A 21,828-nucleotide genomic window follows, 5' to 3' on the forward strand; every position below is an offset into this window, starting at 1 on the left:
ATCCCTCTGATAGTCTGGTTTGCAATAAATTAATCCATGAATTGGACAACCTTCATATAATCTGTGATGTGAAGAAACTTGAGTAGACACAACCATCGAATCCTGTTCTTGAGTATCAACTTGAAAATCACGAGAAATACACTCATCTGAAAACAAAGGATTGAGGCACACACTTTCACCATAGGAGGTCATCATTTGAAGCCTTCAAACATCAATCTGGAATATAAACATGATGAGAATTAACTTCATGGGCTTCCTTCATTAGATCATCCATCACCTCATTTATCTCTGCATTCTTGGTACAGTTCCCAAAAGGGATGTCTTCTTGATTTAAAGTTTCAAAAGGAGGATTGCTTTGAACCCTGAATACTTCATAAGGCGTAGATTGTAATTCCATCAAGATAGGGACATTTGTTATTATTCCTACATGGATTTCATCTTCAACCTGCTCATAGACATCTATATTATTTTTTGTGTTCTCTTGTCCCAATGATTCCTCTTCATCACACTCTTCATGAAATTTGAAAACTTGATAGTTAGGTGGCATGTATGATAAAGAGTGAATGCTCGATGGTTCAACTTCTTTCATTTGAGGCTGATCTAGAAATTCATTAGAAGTGTCCATTTTTGAAGATAACGAATATGTCTGCAAAATTTTACCTATGGTTGCTTCTTCGTTGATCATATCTGTACAAGGTTGTCCACTAGGTATCATACCTTTGATTTCCTCAAAAAAGTTTTCATCTTCCATTGTTAGTGATGGATGAATGAGAATATCCTCTCCACATAGAAAGTCATCGTCAAAATAATTGAGAAACCAAGTTGGAATCAAAACTATAGGAGATTCTTCTTTATCCCTTTACTCTTCAACATTTTCTTGAAGCTTGAGTTGCATGGAAGTCTTGAAATCATTTATTTCTCCTTCAAGCTTCTTGTTTTTAGGTTCGTGGAAGACTTCGTCCTTTCTATGGTGATATTTATAATGCTCATGGCATTTTTCAATAAAATCTTCTTTCTCTACTTCACACGCTTCATCTTGATCTTTCTTTTGACATGTATCTTTATGAGCTAATATGGCTTCATCTTCCTTAACACATGCATAATGTGATGGATATTTTTCAAAACTTGGATCACGAGTCATCTCATCAGGAGTGTGCACATCTTCAAGAAAACAATTTTCTCCTTCTTTTTGTTTAATCTCTTGCAATGTTTGAAGCAGAGAAGGATGTACTTTGGCATGATCAAGTTTCCTATTTCCATAGAATCTTTTCAAAAATTTGATATGTGAATCATCGAGAATCTGATTTTGTTGCGAAATGGGTAGAGGAGAATGAACATCGACATTATTATCCATTGTTGATTCAAGAATACAATCATGAGCAAAAATTTGGTTCTCTCTTCCATCTTTTTCCTCAATCGTTTGTAGAGTCTGAAGTAGAGAAGGATTAATTTTATGAGCATCAAATTTCTTTTCACTATAGAAACTTTTCAAGAAGTTGACTTGTTCAAGATTATCAAGACTTTGATTCTGTTGAGCAACTGATATAGGAGGAAGGTCACTTTTGTCTTCATCTATCTTGATTGATGTTGATTTAGGTAAATGATCACAACCAAGAAAACCAATCTCATTTCCATATTTTTCTTCAATACTTTGCAACACTAGATGTAAGGCAAGGTGAATTTTATTAGGAGTAAACTGTGTGCCGCCATAAAAGTTCTTCAAGAATTCAACTTGTATGGGCTCATCAGAAACCTGCTTCTTTGGATATATATAATCTTCATCGTCACTTTCACTATCACTTTCCAACTTTCCTTTGTACCAAACCATTGTTCTAAATTTGATCTTTCAAATAGAGTCACCAACCTTCATTCTGAAGAAGGTACCTTACAATATCTGAGGAACAAAGCACACTGGTATGTCACTTCCTCAACATAGTTGCCAAAAATCTATTGGTAAATAGATTTGTCACTGCGGTCATTTATCAAAAACTGACCCTGTTTGCCCACTGAGCAGTGACAAACGTTTCAACAGTTGGAGAGATTCAAGTGAAACCACTATCTTTCTCTGCGTTTAAGAGGGGCAACTCCCTCGTATGATAGGGGTATTTAGGATTTTGTGTAATTTTAACCTAAAAGTACATAAAGGAGAAAACATAAAACTAAAAAGAAATAAATATAGAAACACCAACAATAGACATATGACCATCAACTGAGTTTTCTCAACATTAGCAACAAATTATAATGGGAGTTTATAAGGTAATATGTTTAGCCATGAGATGATGATAAGGAAGAATGACAAATCTTAACATACAGAGAGATAAGATACTTCAACACATTCAAACTGAGATACCAAAGGTTGCTTGTGCATCATCACATCAATTATACAAATCACATATGCATAAAAAGACTACCATTTTGACATATGAGAAATCAGCAATGATAACACATGAATACATTTAGAACACACGAACTAGGACGTATTCTTCATTATCCTTTTTGAAATATACAAGTCCAAAATCCTTTCTATACATAGTGCAAATCAAGATGTCATCACAAGTTTCTCCTAAAATTCCAGCAGAGTTTTCCCCTTTGTAAAAGTCCCCCCCCCTCCAACAATGCAAAAGCCTTGTATTTATAAGCTTGTAGGATAACTACCTTGTAACCAACTTCAATCCTGGGTTAATAACTAACTCTTCTCTGCCTAAATTTCAATGAGTTAGTAACTTACACTTTTATGCGCAGAAGAAGTCAACTTTCTAAGCTTGGGTTACAATAAGCGACATAAGTCACTTTTTACAAAAATAATATCAAACCTATTACATTGAAGAAATAACTCATTGTCGATTTTACCGAGGTGACCTCCATGTCTTCATCTGCATCTTTATCTTTGTAAATTTTTCATCATCAACTCTCTGCTTACACTGCGGAGTGTAGCTTCATACTGAAACATCTATGCATTGTAGTTTCCAGAGACTTTGAGTTTGTCCTTCTCATTCTTTTCTTGAAAGCGCCATAATTTACAAGTTGGAATGCTAGTACATTGAAATTTTCATCATGATATGACTCATCTATAAGGATAATCTTTAACCATCATAAAGGAGTTTTGGACATAACCAAAATTTCTCACACTCACACTCATCAAACTTGCTAAGCCTTCCAGAATAAATACAAAGTGATTTTCAATCCAGCTAGATAAGTCAAACTTTAATTACTCAGAAGATTTGCATGATTAACCATCTCTTATGGATTCCCACCATCTTACTAAATTAACCAGAGTAGTTGAAACTACATCTGACTAAATTCTTCTAAAAAGCTCCCGTTTTGGTAAAGGTGGAAGGATTTTAGCAAAGGATTACTGAATTTGGCTTTACACCCGCTAATTGCATCGTGCATATCCTATAATATTTTCACCTCATTCTTTGAGATGACATCTCTTTCAAGCACTATGTCAAACACTTTGCGCGTGTTGTCTATGCTACCACCTTATCTGTGCATTGAGATTCTGCATATATGTTCGCTTCTACAGTAAGAGAATACGTTCACTCAACCACCACTGGTCTAATCGACATCATAATATAAGGTGTAAATTTTCCTGCAAATAGACACCACATGTCAACTATGATGAAACACATTATGAGATGCATTTACTTTGAGGCATTTTGTTAAACATTCTACGCTGTTTGTTTATGCTCCATGATTTGCATTTGTTGGGTGACATATTTCCTAGAGGCGGTTTCTCAAATAGTTAAACGCCTTGTCTATGCTTCCGCTATTAGGTTTCACGTGGTGTTTTTCCAAACACTCCATGTGCATTGTCTATGCCTCCACATTCTGACTTCATAACTACTAGAGTGGCTATGACTACAACATCCGATGCAATCCCTCTATCTTTGTGGTTTGATCTTGTGCATATCCTGCGATCATTGCATTTAATGAGACCATATTTCTTTAAGGCATTTAGTCAAACAATTTTCACATCGTGTTTGAGCTTTCCATATTTGCATTCCATGCAATGATATCTCATTGAGACACACCTCCCACTCTAATTGCTTGCTTCTATTTTCCCCTGCCTAGGGCTATGCCTCTCCTACTGCCTATACCTCCACTAATGGGTAAACTGATGCTACTTAATGATGTCGGTCGATCGATGGGTTCAATTTTTGGAACTAGATTTGTAATGGGAGATGTCAGTGGTTATGGGCGGTAAACTTCCCCTACAGCCTATGCCACATTTGCTTATAGAACTAGAAAATATTAAATTGGTCATCGACCGATCCTACGTGAGGTGATAGCTTTAATCCTCTTTGTTATTGCAGGGGAAACTCTTTCTTGATCAACATCGACCTTGTCCTACTCCTACCTCTTCTTATTTCTTTGCTACCTATCACTATGTTGCCTTTACCTTACCACCTCCCCTATCACTATCTTTCCTACTGCTCATGCTTTCACTCATGCAACTTCCATTGATTCATTAATTGGTGGTTATTCAATTGGTGTTTCAATGAGATCAATTGGGTCACCTTCAACTGGTGCCTTTACCACCCACCATTGCTGGGTAATATACCTAGTGAGTTCTATAATAAAAGATTCTATTCAAATAGAAAAATGAAGGTGTTCCCCTTCCAACTGCATTGGATCTCGCTCTAAAAGTCACTCTTATCCTCTCCTTTCAGTTGAGGATTGAGCATCACTCATGCCTCCCTCTCCATCATCGCAACTTAGGGGCAACCTTTCCTAAAGCCGGATCCAACTCTGAGCTGCTTTCATCCCTTGGGATCTTCCAATCTTCCTTCCCTCTGGGCATCAAGACAAATCAACATCTCCAAGCAAAACTGCTAAACTCTCCTCTCCTCTTCACTTGCGTACTTATCTCCCTGGTCCGAGAAGTAGTTATTGAAATGAGAAGAGCCATGGCTTCTATCTCTCACTAGAAAGCCAACCAAGATATGACTTATACGGGCTCATGATTTATACCACTTCTCATTAATTCTTTCAAATAGTTCGAGTATGTTGTCCATGATTCATATTTTACACATGATATTAGTGGTACAAATGCTCCACCGCAAGTCTAACTCGTTCAAGATAACCGCTATGAGGTTGGAAGGCCGACCACAACCATAGAGCACAAATAAAGCTTATAGAGTTAAGAGGGTTCGATATCTTCCTTGCAAAACCCATTTTTAGCACATTCATTGCAATCGTTTCATTACATGAGATGGCATCTCTTTGAAACATTCTATCAAACAATTTGCTTGCCTTGTGTGAACTCCACGTTTTGCATACAAGTCTACCAAAGCAGCTGCAACTACCATGACTGTCAAAATTCCTCTAACCTTTACACTTTGATGAATGCCTTGTCTATGCTCCCATGGTTTGCATTCTGCAACATTCTATCAAATATTTCACATGTAGTGTTTTTGCTTTCATGACGTGCATTCATGTCGATCAGAGCAATTGTAACAACATTATCTTTGTACACACAACAAATCTTCCGAAAAGGTTAAGAATGCTCCAAAATAGAGCATTTCTAACCTTCTTGACAAGGCGGGCCCACAAGGTTAAGAAATGAAGTTAGAAATGCTCAATTTTGGAGCATTCTTAACCTTTCTGTGAAAGGTTAGAAATATGGGTTAAGAATGCTCAAAAACTGAGCATTTCTAACCATCTTGGCAAAAGGTTAAGAAATGAGGTTAAGAATGCTAATAAATTGAGCATTTCTAACCTTCAGCTTCAAAGATTATGATTTTGACCTCGGAAACCATTGATCATGGAAGGGAATCAAGGATGAATGCAACTGATGTTTTTAGACAACTTTTTATCGCAAATGACCAAACATATAAAAATATTAAATTATTATTTGAGAAATAATTTAAATATTTTACATTTATTGTGTAATGCCCCACCAGAAACCCTAAAGGAAAAACACACTACATGACAACTAAAGGGTACAACAATTTAAAAAAAAAAAGATTAAGTGCATTCATTATAATAAAGCACTTTTGATAACACAAGCAGAAGTCTAACAATGACATCCTAAAGGTTTACCAATGAAGATTACTTCGAATTAATACTACATCACAATGTTAATCCAATTATCCATCTAATTTAAATCAAATACGATTAATTAACTTAACTCCAAAAACTGAAATCGAACTAGATATGTTTAAAGAGTTACAATGTATTTAATTCCAATGATTCATTTACACCAAAGAGAGGATAACTGAAATATCATACATTCTATTGAATCTTAAATTACAACATTCCATAAATTACATAACTTCAATAGGATAAATAAAGTACATAGGTTACAATGCCAAGGTTACAAGTTTAATAATACAATGACCACATGGTCACAACTGAACAATAATCTCGAACATGAGCTGGATCAAGAGTCACGAACCAAGATCCACCAGCAAAGCCGATCCTCGCAAGAAGGTAAGATCCAAGATATCCGATGGGGAAGTGGCACTACCATCCGAACATGTGATCCCATAATGGAGCCACCCCACCGTGCTAGGAGATAGCAGAGACCCTTAAGCAAGCAATAAGACAAGTACGACAGTACACATGACTCCACAGAACTCAAGTGAATCAACTAACAAAACACTAGTGACCCTAAAGAGAGAGTGTCATCACATGGTTTGAGACGGTTACCCTAGGTAGGTCTCCATAGGTCCTGGCCCCCATCTTGGGTTATCCTGGTAACCTCTCCTGAACCCCCGGCTCCATCTAAGCATCATGTGGACCCTATCAGCCTTTCATGAAGACAAGGTGGTAGGTTTGCCATTCCAGGCCTTCCCACACACCTTGAGCCTTTACAAGCACTCAACCCTGTGCGGGGTACAATAACTTAATTAATTTATTAATTACCCACCCCCTAATCAATTGTTAGATTATCACTTATTATCTGAATTTCGAGGGGTTATCCTGCCATCCTCTTTGGGTGCGGCCCCCGCCCGAAATCCACTCTCTCACCTAGGACACTATTAGGAAGGATCTCTCTAAGAGACTCTATGGCGAACTAACAACCATACCTACTCTTGACATAACACAGGTGAAGGATTTACAACCACTACTTAGGATTGACCATTTGGAAACATAATACACAATGGTTCATATCCACAGGGTTTAACAACGACACCTGACTAAGGGAATATACCACATACAACAAAATGATAACTCACCAAAATTGCAACAATATCTAACTTAACTGCAATAATTAAAAAAAACACAAGATCCAACAAACAATCTTTTCTTAAAGCAGTAAAAAACATAGATACTTGCAATAGAGATTTTCCAGAAATAAAGAATTTAATTCTATATTAATATAAGGAAACTATGAAATCACATGTCCAATAAGGTTGATTTAATCCACATTAAAATTAATTTCCTAGTCATATGATCATGATTAATTTACAAATGAATCCGATTAGACTATAACTATAATCTAATTTTAATTCTAAATTAAACCTATATATACTACAATATAATATAATTTCAATATAAATATATATTCCTTGAATATAATTTTATACAATTATATTTATATATATATATATATATATATATATATATATATATATATATATATATATATATATATATATATATATATATATATATATATATATATATATATATATATATATATATATATAAATAAAGAAGTTTTTTTTTTTAAGAAATAACATTTATTTCCTAAAATTATGCAATGTCTTCTTTTCTCCAAAATACTAACTTTATTTTTTTGAGATATAACATCTTTCTCCTAAATTTAAGCAATACTTCTATTTCCAAAAACTACTAAATTTATTTTTAGTAATAACCTTTTTCTTCCAAAATTTATGCAATACTTCTATTTTCCAAAATATATATAACTAAATAGCAGAATAACAAAATAATAATAATAATAATATATATATATATATATATATATGTATATATATATGTATATATATGTATATATATATATATGTATATATATGTATATATATATATGTATATATATATATATGTATATATATATATGTATATATATATATATATGTATATCTATATATATGTATATATATATATATGTATATATATATATATATGTATATATATATATTATTATAAAAACTATTTAATATATTTATTTATTTATTTATAACTTGAAGAAAGAATACAAAAATAATACTGAAATCATAATTTTCGGGCAATTGGAGGAGGCACTGTGGAAGTTTAATGACGGCTTGTTGCTACCACCGGTAGCACGGTAGCAGGTGCTACCGTAGGGTAGCACTGCTAACTCACGGTAGCAGGTACTACCATACGGTAGTACTGCTGCCGTGGGGTAGCAGCTGCTACCTTATGGTAGCATTACTACCATGGGGTAGACACGCTGTCTCCTCCGAATTTTTTTTTTTCATTTAATTTTTTGTTTGTTTATTATTATTTTTTTAAAAATTAACAATTCATTTCAAAAACATTGAATTCACAGAGAATATCCTTTCTGTCAAATATGTTTTTTTTTGAAAATTTCAACTTGTTTAAAATGAAATTCTCAGAGATTATTTTCTCTGACAAAAATGTATATATATATTTTTTGAATAATTTAATTCATTAAAAAATGAATTTCTCAGCGATGAGTCTCTGTGTACAACCATACAGTTTCTTCCTAATATTTTTGTAAAATAAATCTGAATATAGCCCGAGATGGAAACAAAGGTAAAATTTCCCCAAATAAATTTTAATTTGCCCTGAGGTGAAAACACAGATTAAAATTTTACCAAGCCCTTTAATCTATAATTTTTTTTTTGAGAATACTTTCAACAGATATACAATATGCATAACACAGAATAAACCTTCATGCACAGAGAAGATGAATCTGACATAATTTCGCTAGCATAACTCTCTACGATTTTCACAAAACTACAAAAATGTAAAGGAGAGAACAACAAAGACAAGAGAATCTCCTCAACAAAGATAGGAGATTCAACAATAAACTAATAAGATTTAAGGAATCAAGAAAACCAGACAAGATCCCAACCTGAGAAGCTTTCCTGGAAGATTCTCTGGGATGAGCTCAATCCTGCAACCGGTTTCCAAGCTATTTGCTCCTACCAGCAATCCTCTGGTAAAATTTCTTTACCTCCAAATCTTGCCTCCAAAATAATTTTTGTCTTCCCAAATTTTTAGCCTCTTCCCGTGAACTCCCCAGGAAAATCCCAAAAAATAAAATAATCTCTTACCTCTACTTCTAGTTTGAAAAAAAACTTCCTCTAAAACATAGTCTTAAATTTTATTAATAAAGAAATATTATGTTTTCTTTCATAGTTTCCAAAAACACATAAATAGAAAGAATATAAGGCAATAATTTAATTCTTTTTATTTTATTTTAAAAAACTAGAGATCATTAAATACAATTGATTTAATTCACATTCTGCTAATATGTAAATACAATTATATTTTTATAATAATGCAATCACAACCCAATTTAATTACTTCCTTTATTTAGTTAAATTCATAATTACAAACGCATAATAACACATAATTTAATTCTTCTAACTATGCAATAACATTATGAACTTAAATAAATTAATTTATCCATAATTGCACGCAAACAAAGCAACCCCAAACAAAGACTCTGAAAAAGGTCAACAAAGCAAAACTTGAAGACCGAACCATAGAAGGACAACTGACTAGCGACACTCACAAGAGTGTAACAGGGTCAAACTAGGGTCAACCACTATCTCCTCCACTCCCATCAGACAAATAAGGCACGCTCAGACTTGTGAAACCAGGTGGAGACGATACCCTGTACCTAACCGGTACTTGTACCTGCAATATGTTGCATCATCGAACAACACATGCACATATATACATATAGAATACATGGCATACACACCAATGAAGGAGAATCGCGACGTTCCCTGTCTCACCGGAGTGAGTGAAGGAAAATCATCCCCTTGCATCCAATACATTTGCAAACACGCAACAAATATATGACACATCGCATAGACAAAGTAAAGTGTCAGTGAAATGTAATAGTCCATAAATTCTACAATCACAAATATTGAAATACTGTAAATAAAGTATGCATCCCATATTCAGATAAAGCATGTAATAAAGTCCATAAGTTTGAATAACACATAAAGCAATGTATCCACTGAAAGTACACCATAGAGAAAAATGAATCTAACAAGCTCAGTCGTGGAGGGGTACTACATCCTCCCCCCCAAAACTAGGCTTACTCCTGGAAGCCTAAAACATATAAGAATAAAGCTCTCTCATCTTCACTGCATCCTCCCAAGTCACTGAGGTCTCATCATTTGGGTCCCATAGGACCGTTACCTGGTTGATGGTGCGACCCCTGAGGGTCAAGTCTCGATGCTGAAGAATTCGCACGGGCTCCATAGAAAGTTGCCCATCCTCGACCTGCAAAGAGTTCCAATCAAGAACATGAGTCACATCAGGGTGATAAGGTCATAGAACAGAATCATGGAAGACATCTTGGATGCGGGATAGACTTGGTGGCAAGACAAGATAGTAGGCTACAAGTCCTATCCTCTCGAGGATCTCAAAAGGACCAGCAAAATTAGGCACCAACTTAGAACCCTTTCCATAACGGATCGGACTCTTTCGCAGACGCACTCTCAAAAACACACGGTTGCCAACAGAAAATGGACGATCTACCCTATGAGCATCTGCATACTTCTTCTGCCTATCTTGGGCAGCTACCAAATGCTCTTGAATCCGCTCAACCTGCTGCTCCATCTCTCGAAGAATATCCGGTCCTATAAGCACCATGTCCTCAGGCCGATCCCAACTCAAAGGAGTACGGCAAAGATGACCGTACAATGCCTGGAACGGAGACATACCTATGGAGCTATGGTACCCATTGTTGTAAGCAAACTCCACTAGGTAAATGCAATCCTCCCAACGCAACTGCTGGTCCATAACATACATGCGAAGCATGTCCTCCAACACCTGATTCACACGCTCAGTTTGACCGTTGGTCTCTGGATGGTAAGCTGAACTAAAGTTCAACTGTGTCCCTAAAGCATGCTGAAGTGAGGTCCACAATGCTGAGGTAAAGATGAGATCTCTATCAGAAATGATCCGCCTTGGAATTCCATGAAATCTCACCACATCTTCCAAGAAGACACATGCCACTACTGCTGCCGTATAGAAAGCTCAAATAGGTACAAAGTGAGCGACCTTGGTCAATCTATCAACAATCACCATGATGGTGTTGGCAATATTGCATTATAACAGACAATGAAAGATTGTTGGCATTTCATAAGGATATTGAGAAGGTTGTTGATGATTATGGATATAATTGATTAAAGATGTTTTACTGTCTTGATATTATTATTTTGTCATTGATGTCAAGAAATTGATTTTTCAGTATGATGTTGTCATATCTTGAGAAGTATGATATGAAGATTATAAAGATGTCGGTAAAAGACACAGGAAAGAATATGATGAATAAGGGGATGAATAAGGTATTCAATGGGCAACTACTACCGAGTCAGACAATGATGAGATCATGATGTTTTAGATTGTTTTAACATCATACATATGTTGTAAATTGTAAAGGTTAAAACTATACTATGTTATCAAGAAAAGAACCTAGTCGGTAAACCCTAAGGAACCTAGTCAGTAAACCCTAAGGTTATCGCTATCGGTTAATAAAGGCGGAATGTCTACCGAGTGAAGTTTAGTATTCACCGAGTTGTTACCGAGTTGTAATTGAGCTATAACAGAATGTATTAAATGTTTACATGCGGTATTTAATGAAGGAAGTTGATGAGTTGGAGCAGATTAAATGATTGGTAAGTCGTGGAAGAAGTTTGTTAACAAATCTAAGGCAATGAAAAGTCGGCATGAAGATCTACAGCTTAGATTGAACCGCAATACCTTGGCACAAGTTCCAAGACTAGTATGCAAGTTCCAAGGTAGGGTAAAACATTTTCAGATCGAAAGATGCATTGAATTTGGACAAGATTGAAGATCTGATGGCTATGATTGATCATGGGAAATGTGATCAAAGAGATTAAGCGGTTACATAATTGTTTATAAATAGGAAACTATTGATAAACAATGTATGCAAGCAAGTGTATGCACAGGGATGCTACATAGTGATTATCGAGCACAGAAGCTTGAAGACCTGTTTGAATAACAGAGTATAGAAGCCCAACAGATAGACAAGATTAGTTCTATGTCTAGATTGTATTGAACAAATAAGAATCTGGTTTAGCATTTTAGATGTGAAGTTGCAGATAGATTTTTATTACTGTTATTTTGTGAAAGTGATAGAAAATCTCTTAACTGAGTGGACTTAACAGTATTATATGTAAACCTTCTAGCAAGGTGACATTCTGATTGAGTGTTTGAAATCCTTTAACAAGGTCACTTCTAACAAAGTGAAGATCCTAACAGATCTGAGGGAAATCCCTTCACCGAGTCACATCTAGCAATGTGTTTGTAATCTTTAACAGGATTTGCTTTTAACCAAGCATACTCTAGAAGAGTATATTTCTTAGTGGGTCCGAAATTCCACAGTGGTTTTTCCCTATTTGGGTTTCCACGTTAAATATGGTGTTATGAGGTTTATATTGTTCATATGCTTTTGAGTTTGCATTTTTAACAGTTTTGGTTATATTACTGATATATATGTTACCGAGGTTGAATCTGATGTTTTTATGGATGATTAAGTTTTATATGATTCACCCCCCCCCTCTCATCTTGTTGGCTATTAGATATGTACTTATATTAAGTATCAAAACTATTAGATGGCATCATGTCGATGTGAAGAGACAGGTAATCCAACATTGAAGTCCATGAAAATGATGTCCCATTTCCAATCTGGTACGAAATTAGGCTGCAAAAGCCCCGTTGGGTGCTAGTGCTCTGCCTTCACCCGCTGGCATTCTAAACACCTCGACATGAAATCAACAATGTCACACTTCATGCCGGCCCAATGATAAATCTTCTTAAGATCCGTGTGCATCTTCTTGACACTAGGATGTGTTGAATAGGTGCACGATGGGCCTCAGTCATGATCAAATTGCGAAGACCTTCTAAAGGAGGTACATAGATCTGACCAAGATGACGAAGAAGACCATCTGCCTCAAGATTATAACCAACAAACCTACCCTCCAATGGCTTTCTGGATTCCAACACGGCTCTGACATCCTGATACCAAGTATCCTAGGGAAGAACTCCAAGAATCCTCTCTCTCAAGTCCACTCAAAGGAACAATGCTGACACTTCATGCCGCCTACGACTCAAGGCATCAACCACAACATTCTCCTTCCCCTGAATATAATGAACCTCAAAATCATACTCGCAGAGGAATTCCATCCACCTTCGTTGTCGAGCATTCAAGTTTGGCTACGTGAAGATATATTGCAAACTGCGGTGATCACTATGCAGCTCAAACCAACACCCTAATAGGAAATGTCGCCACTTGACCAATGCATGCACTACGGCTGCCAACTCCAGATCGTGAACTGGGTAGTTCAACTTGTGATCCTTGAGTTTGTGAGACTCATAGGCAACCGCACGTCCCTCTTGCATCAACACTGCACCTATACCTTCTCAAGAGGCATTTGTGCATACCATAAAGTCTCTGGATGGATCAGGAACTGCCAAAATCGGAGCACTGACAAGGAGTTCCTTCAAGGTATGAAAAGTTGCCTCGCACTGCTTTGACCAAACAAACTTCTTCCCTTTCCTCTGAAGAGAAGTGATCAGGTGCCCTATCTGGGAGAAGCCCTGAACAAAATGACGGTAGTATCCAACCAAGCCCATAAAACTCTGAATCTTTGAAACATTGGTCGGCGCTGGCCAATCCACAATGGCTTGGATCTTTGAAGGATCCACAGATATACCCTCTCTTGAAACCACATATCAAAGGTACTTCACCTCGGTCTGGAAGAAATCACACTTCACCAAATTGGCATAAAGATGATTCTCCCTCAAGCACTGCAATACCTATCATAGGTGACCCTCATGCTCTTCCACAGATCTAGAGTAAATCAATATGTCATCTAAGAACACCAGGACAAAATGATCAAGGTAGGTGCGAAACACCCCATTCACGAGGCACTTGAAAATTGAAGGTGCGTTTGTCAACCCAAATGGCACTACTGTGAACTCATAGTGACCATAGCGCGTACGAAACACCGTCTTATGAACATCTGCATCCTAAATGCGCAACTAATGATACCCAAATTTCAGATCAATTTTAGAGAACACCTTGGCTCCCTTCACCTGATCGAAAAGATCATCTATACAAGGCAATGTATATCGATTATGGATGGTTAGCTTATTCAGTTGTCGGTAATCAATGCACAACTGAAGAGAACCATCCTTCTTCTTGACGAATATAATAGGCGCACCCCAAGGAGAGACACTAAGATGAATGAATCCCTTTGCCAAAAATTCCTCCATCTACAACTTCAACTCACTCAGCTCTTGAGTGGTCATCCTATACAGAGCTTTCGAACTAGGTTCCGCACCAGGATCCAAGTCAATGCGAAAGTCTATGTCTCACTTCGGAGGCATACCAGGAATATCCAACAGAAACACATCAACATACTTTTGAAGAATAGGGTGAGCACCAAGAGCGATTTCTCGACTCTCTTCCTCATCCACATCCTCAAGCGCAACTGCAAAAAGCTAGCACCCCTGACGCATACACTGCTTAAGTTGCATAGCAGAAATCATACGTAAGGATACTGATCTTTGAACTCCAACAATCCCCACTTTCCTGCCATGGTCATCTAAACACTCAACCGTTTTCTGACGACAGTCTACATGAGCACTGTGAGAAGATAGCCAATCCATCCCCAACACTACTCCATAGGAACCCAAAGGAATGACATGAAGGTCAACAGAAGTAACAAAGGGTCCTAGGTCCAACTCACAACTAGGAACATAAGAATCTATAGACACTCGCACCTCGATAGCAAACTCTACTTGCCACCTATCCGTCTGCTTAGCAGACGTGAGTCCACACTACTCCACAATGGACGAGGAAATAAAGGAATCCGAAGCACCGGAGTCAAAAAGTACTGAAATAGGGATATCACAAGAGTAGCAAGCTCCTCTACCTGGTCCTCTACCTCCAGTCAGCCCGCTAGACTGCTAAAAGCTTCCCCTGCTAGGGGCCTGGGATGCACTCTGAGAAGACTATCCTAGAAAACCCTGTTTGCTCCTCTGCCAATTCCCGTTTCTCCTATGCTGAGAATTGCCACCTTGCTGGCCCTATGACTGTTTCGGTCTCGGTGGTTGTTGCTGCTACTGTCCACCCTTAGCGGGTGCCTAAGGAGTCCTAAATGGTACAGCTGACTGGGACTGATTCCCATGAGCTCTGTTCCCACTGAAGGGTGCACCCCCAATCTGCACACCTGACTGACCACCTAGTGCTCGGCTAAGGTTCTGCTCAACCAATCTGGCTTTTGCCATGGCTATCTCAACTGAAGCTGGCTTAAAAACTCTCACCCCTCCACTGATACGGTCATTAAGACCTCTCAAGAAATGCTGCATGAGCATAGCCTCATCGTTGCCAATCCCGACATAATGTTTCAGCTCGTAGAATCTGTGCTCGAACTGGTCAACTGACATACCAAATTGCCGCAAAGCGTAGAACTCATTTGCCCGAGTCTGCCTCCATTGCAGTGAGAGAAACTGTGCCTTGAATCTCACTAAGAATATCTCCCAAGAAACGGTGTTGATACTCAGACCGATCTTTTCCTCCTCTAACATCCACCAAATCGACACAAAATAATCCAGACACATGATGGCACATCTCGCTCTGGTGTTTCTGCTATAAGGAAACATAGTGAAACATCTATCCAAACTAATCAACCAAGTCTCTGCCTCGAGGCCTGTGCCTCGACCATTGAAGAAGGGAGTGTTAGTTCTCTTTAAGTCCCTAATGTGACCCATGGGAGCTGGATCCGGAACAATAGGGACCTCCCTCCTTTTGGGAGACCTCTCTCTCTCTCTCTCTATTTCCTCTGAAATCGGGTGATGCAATTCTTCGACCTGAGCATGACTAGGCTGCTCACCCTCAGGCCTAGGGCCTAGCCTAGCTATAACCTCTTGGAACATCTATCTTAGCTCTTCTCTTTTAGAAACTTGCTCTTTTGCACGTGGTTCATCCTGGTGAACCGACTGTTCCTGCTCCACACTCACATGAGCAAGTGGTGGGGAAGGACTACGACGATCGGAACCCCGACCTCGTCCCCCACCTCTACCTCTATTACGGCCTCCTGCACGACCACCTCCCCTAGCTCTCCTAGCTATGACCTAACCCTACAAAAGAGAGAAAGGTTCAGATCAATGACGGGGATAACAAGGGAACAATGCAATCATTAAGACCTACACACAAAGTCAAACTGAATGGGCTCACTACAATCCCAGAGTACCCAGTGTTGAAACTTGGCTCTGATACCAAGTGTAATGCCCCACCAGAAACCCTAAAGGAAAACCACACTACATGACAAATAAATGGTACAACAATTTTCTTTTAAAAAGATTAAGTGCATTCATTATAATAAAGCACGTTTAATAACACAAGCGGAAGTCTAACAATGACATCCTAAAGGGTTGCCAATGAAGATTACTTCGAATTAATACTACATCACAATGTTAATCCAATTATCCATCTAATTTAGGGAAAATCAAATACGATTAATTAACTCAACTCCAAAAACTGAAATCCAACTAGATAGGTTTAAAGAGTTACAATGTATTTACTTCCAATGATTCATTTACACCAAAGAGAGGATAACTGAAATATCATACATTCCATTGAATCTTAAATTACAACATTCCATAAATTACATAACTTCAATAGGATAAATAAAGTACATAGGTTATAATGCCAAGGTTACAAGTTTAATAATACAATGACCACATGGTCACAACTGAACAATAATCTCGAACATGAGCTAGATCAAGAGCCACGAACTAAGATCCACTAGCGAAGCCAATCCTCGCAAGAAGGTAAGAACCAAGATATCCGATGGGGAAGTGGCACTACCACCCAACCATGTGATCCCATAATGGAACCACCCCACCGTGCTAGGAGATAGCAGAGACCCTTAAGCAAGCAATAAGACAAGTATGACAGTACACATGACTCCGTAGAACTCAAGTGACTCAACTCACAAAACACTAGTGACCCTAAAGAGAGAGTGTCATCACATGGCTTGAGACGGTTACCCTAGGTAGGTCTCCATAGGTCCCGACCCCCATCTTGGGTTATCTTGGTAACCTCTCCCGAACCCCTGGCTCCATCTAAGCATCATGTGGACCCTATCAACCTTTCGTGAAGACAAGGTGGTAGGTTTGCCATTCCAGGCCTTCCCACACACCTTGAGCCTTTACAAGCACTCAACTGTGTGCGGGGTACAATATCTTAATTAATTTATTAACTACCCACCCCCTAATCAATTGTTAGATTATCACTTATTATTTGACTTTCAAAGGGTTATCGTGCCATCCTCTTTGGGTGTGGCCCCCTGAAATCCACTCTCTCACCCAGGACACTAACAGGAAGGATCTCTCTAAGAGACTCTATGGCGAACTGACAGCCATACCTACTCTTGACATAACACAGGTGAAGGATTTACAACCACTATTCAGGATTGACCATTTAGAAACATAATACACAATGGTTCATATCCACAGGGTTTAACAACAACACCTGACTAAGGGAATATACCACATACGACAAAATGATAACTCACCAAAATTGCAGCAATATCTAACTTAACTGCAATAATTAAAAAAAACACAAGATCCAACAGACAATATTTTCTTATAGATACTTGCAATAGAGATTTTCTAGAAATAAAGAATTTAATTCTATATTAATATAAGGAAACTATGAAATCATATTTCCAATAAGGTTGATTTAATCCACATTAAAATTAATTCCCTAGTCATATGATCATGATTAATTTACAAATGAATCCGATTAGACTATAACTATAATCTAATTTTAATTCTAAATTAAACCTATATATACTACAATATAATATAATTTCAATATAAATATATATTCCTCGAATATTATTTTATACAATTATATTATATTAAAATATATATATAAAAGAAGAAGATCTATTTTAAAAAAAAACAACATTTATTTCCTAAAATTATGCAGTCTTCTTTTCTCCAAAATGTTAACTTTATTTTTTTTAGATATAACATCTTTCTCCTAAATTTAAGCAGTACTTCTATTTCCAAAAACTACTAAATTTATATTTAGAAATAACATTTTTCTTACAAAATTTTTGTAATACTTCTATTTTCCAAAATATATATAACTAAATAGCAGAATAACAAAATAATAATAATAAATAAATAAATAAATAAATAAATATATATATATATATAAATAAATAAATAAATAAATAAATAAATATATATATATATATATATATATATATATATATATATATATATATATATATATATATATATATATATATATATATATATATATATATATATATAAACTATTTTTTTAACTTGAAGAAAGAATACAAAAATAATACCAAAATCATAATTTTTGGGCAATTGGAGGAGGCGCTGTGGAAGTTTAACGGTGGCCTGCTGCTACCTCACGGTAGCAGGTACTACCATATGGTAGTACTGCTGTCGTGGGGTAGCAGCTGCTACCTTATGGTAGCATTACTACCGTGGGGTAGAGGCGCTACCTCCTTCGAATTTCTTTTTTTTGTTTTAAATTTTTTTTTGTTTATTATTATTTTTTTAAAAATTCACAATTCATTTCAAAAACAATGAATTCACAGAGAATATCCTTTCTGTCAAATATGTATTTTTTTTTTAAATTTCAACTCGTTTAAAATGAAATTCTCAGAGATTATTTTTTCTGACTAAAATGTATATATATTTTTTTTGAAAAATTTCAATTCATTTCAAAATGAATTTCTCAGAGATGAGTCTCTATGTAGAGCCATACATTTTCTTCCTAATATTTTTTAAAAATAAATTTGAATATAGCGCGAGATGGAAACAAAGGTAAAATTTCCCCAAATAAATTTTAATTTTGCCTGAGGTGAAAACATAGATTAAAATTTTACCAGGCCCTTTAATCTATAATTTTTTTTCTGAGAATACTTTCAATAGAAATACAATATGCATAACATAGAATAAACTTTCATGCATAGAGAAGATGAATCTGACATAATTTCGCCAGCATAACTCTCTACGATTTTCACAAAACTACAAAAATGTAAAGGAGAGAACAACAAAGACAAGAGAATCTCCCCAACAGAGAAAGGAGATTCAACAATAAATTAATAAGATTTAAGGAATGCAAGAAAACCCTACAAGATCCCAACCCGAGAAGCTTTCCTGGAAGATTCTCTTGGATGAGCTCAATCTTGCAACCAGTTTCCAAGCTATTTGCTCCTACCAGCAATCCTCTGGTAAAATTTCTTTACCTCCAAATCTTGCCTCCAAAATAATTTTTGTCTTCCCATGAACTCCCCAAGAAAAACCCCAAAAATAAAATAATCTTTTTCCTCTACTTCTAGTTTGAAAAAAAACTTCCTCTAAAACATAGTCTTAAATTTTATTAATAAAGAAATATTCCTTTTTCTTTCCTAGTTTCCAAAAACACATAAATAGAAAGAATTAGCAAACAATTTGTTTTTCTTTTCTTTTTCTCATGCCCAACTAATTAACTTTTCCCAAAAAGAATATAAGGCAATAATTTAATTCTTTTTATCTTTTATTTTTTATTTAAAAAAAAAACTAGAGATCATTGAATACAATTGATTTAATTCATATTCTATAATATGTAAATACAATTATATTTTTATAATAATGCAATCACAACCCAATTTAATTACTTCCTTTATTTAATTAAATTCATAATTACAAACACACAATAACACATAATTTAATTCTTCTAACTATGCAATAACATTATGAACTTAAATAAATAAATTAATCCATAATTGCACGCAAACAGAGCAACCCCAAACAAAGACTCTGAAAAAGGTCAACAAAGCAAAACTTGAAGACCGAACCATAGAAGGACACCTGACTGGCGACACTCACAAGAGTGTAACAGGGTCAGACTAGGGTCAACCACTATCTCCTCCACTCCCATCGAACAAATAAGGCACGCTCAGACCTATGAAACCAGGTGGAGACGATACCCCGTACCTAACCGGTACTTGTACCTGCAATATCCTGCATCATCGAACCACACATGCACATATATACATATAGAATACACGGCATACACACTGATTAAGGAGAATCATGATGTTCCCTGTCTCACCAGAGTGAGTGAAGGAAAATCATCCCCTTGGATCCAATACATTTGCAAACACGCAACAAATATATGACACATCGCATAGATAAAGTAAAATGTTAGTGAAATGTAATAGTCCATAAATTCTACAATCACAAATACTGAAATACTATAAATAAAGTATGCATCCCATATTTAGATAAAGCATGTAATAAAGTCCATAAGCCTGAATAACACATAAAAGCAATGTATCCACTGAAAGTACACCATAGAGAAAAATGAATCTAACAAGCTCAGTCGAGGAGGGGTACTACATATTGCTTTGGCTGGAGAAAAATGACATAACTTTCAAATGGTAGGGAGTTAGGTCTGGAAATTTGAAACACGCGTCAATGATAGGGAAATAGGTCCACACAATTATTTACACTTCATGACAAATCTTAGGATGAGATATTTTAATCATTTTGGGGAACCAAACACCAAAAATTGAAATTTTAAAATATGACAAATTATGAACTGGGTTTGGCTGAAAATTGGCCACATGACACAAAATGATGCTAGTCACATGTCTATCAAATGGTTTCCCTCAATTCTTGGTAATTTCCAAAATTCATCCATTTTTCATATTTTAACTGGCAATGACCTTTGATTGCGCGTTCACTGTTTACGTGTAAACACCTATTGGATCTTCATTCAACATTGAGATCGATTTGAAATTAAAATTTTAGGTATGCCAAATATGGGGGTATGCTCCAAAATTGAGCATTTCTAACCATCTTGGCAAAAGTTTAAGAAATGAGGTTAAGAATGCTAAAAAACTGAGCATTTCTAACCTTCTGCTTCAAAGACTGTGATTTTGACCTCGGAAACCATTGATCACAGAGGGGAATCAAGGAGGAATGCAACTAATTTTTTAAGACAAATTTTTATCGCAAATGACCATACATATTAAAATAATTAAAAATATTAAATTATTATTTGAGAAATAATTTAAATATTTTACATTTATTGCTTTGGCAGGAGAAAAATGACATAACTTTCAAACGGTAAGGAGTTAGGTCCTGAAATTTGAAACACACATCAATGGTAGGGAATTAAGCCCACACAATTATTTACACCTCATGGTGAATCCTAGGATGAGATATTTTAATCATTTTGGGGCAACAAACACCAAAAATTTAAATTTTAAAATATGACAAATTATGAACTGGGTTTAGTTGAAAATTGGGCACATGACACAAAATGATGCTAATCATATGCCTATAAAATGGTTTCCATCAATTCTTGGTAATTTCAAAAATTCATCCATTTTTCATATTTTAACTAGAAGCGACCTTGGATTGCATGTTCACTATTTACGTGTAAACACCTATTAGATCTTCATTCAACATTGAGATTGATTTGAAATTAAAATTTTAGGTATGCCAAATATGGGGGAAACACTTTATCAAGCTTATTCTTTTTGGAAGATTGGGGAGGAATATCTTCATCATTCAAAAGCTCATTTTTAGTGATTTCTATGGAAGGAGAAA

This window comes from Cryptomeria japonica, chromosome 2 (assembly GCF_030272615.1).
Source record: "Cryptomeria japonica chromosome 2, Sugi_1.0, whole genome shotgun sequence".
NCBI lineage: Eukaryota > Viridiplantae > Streptophyta > Pinopsida > Cupressales > Cupressaceae > Cryptomeria > Cryptomeria japonica.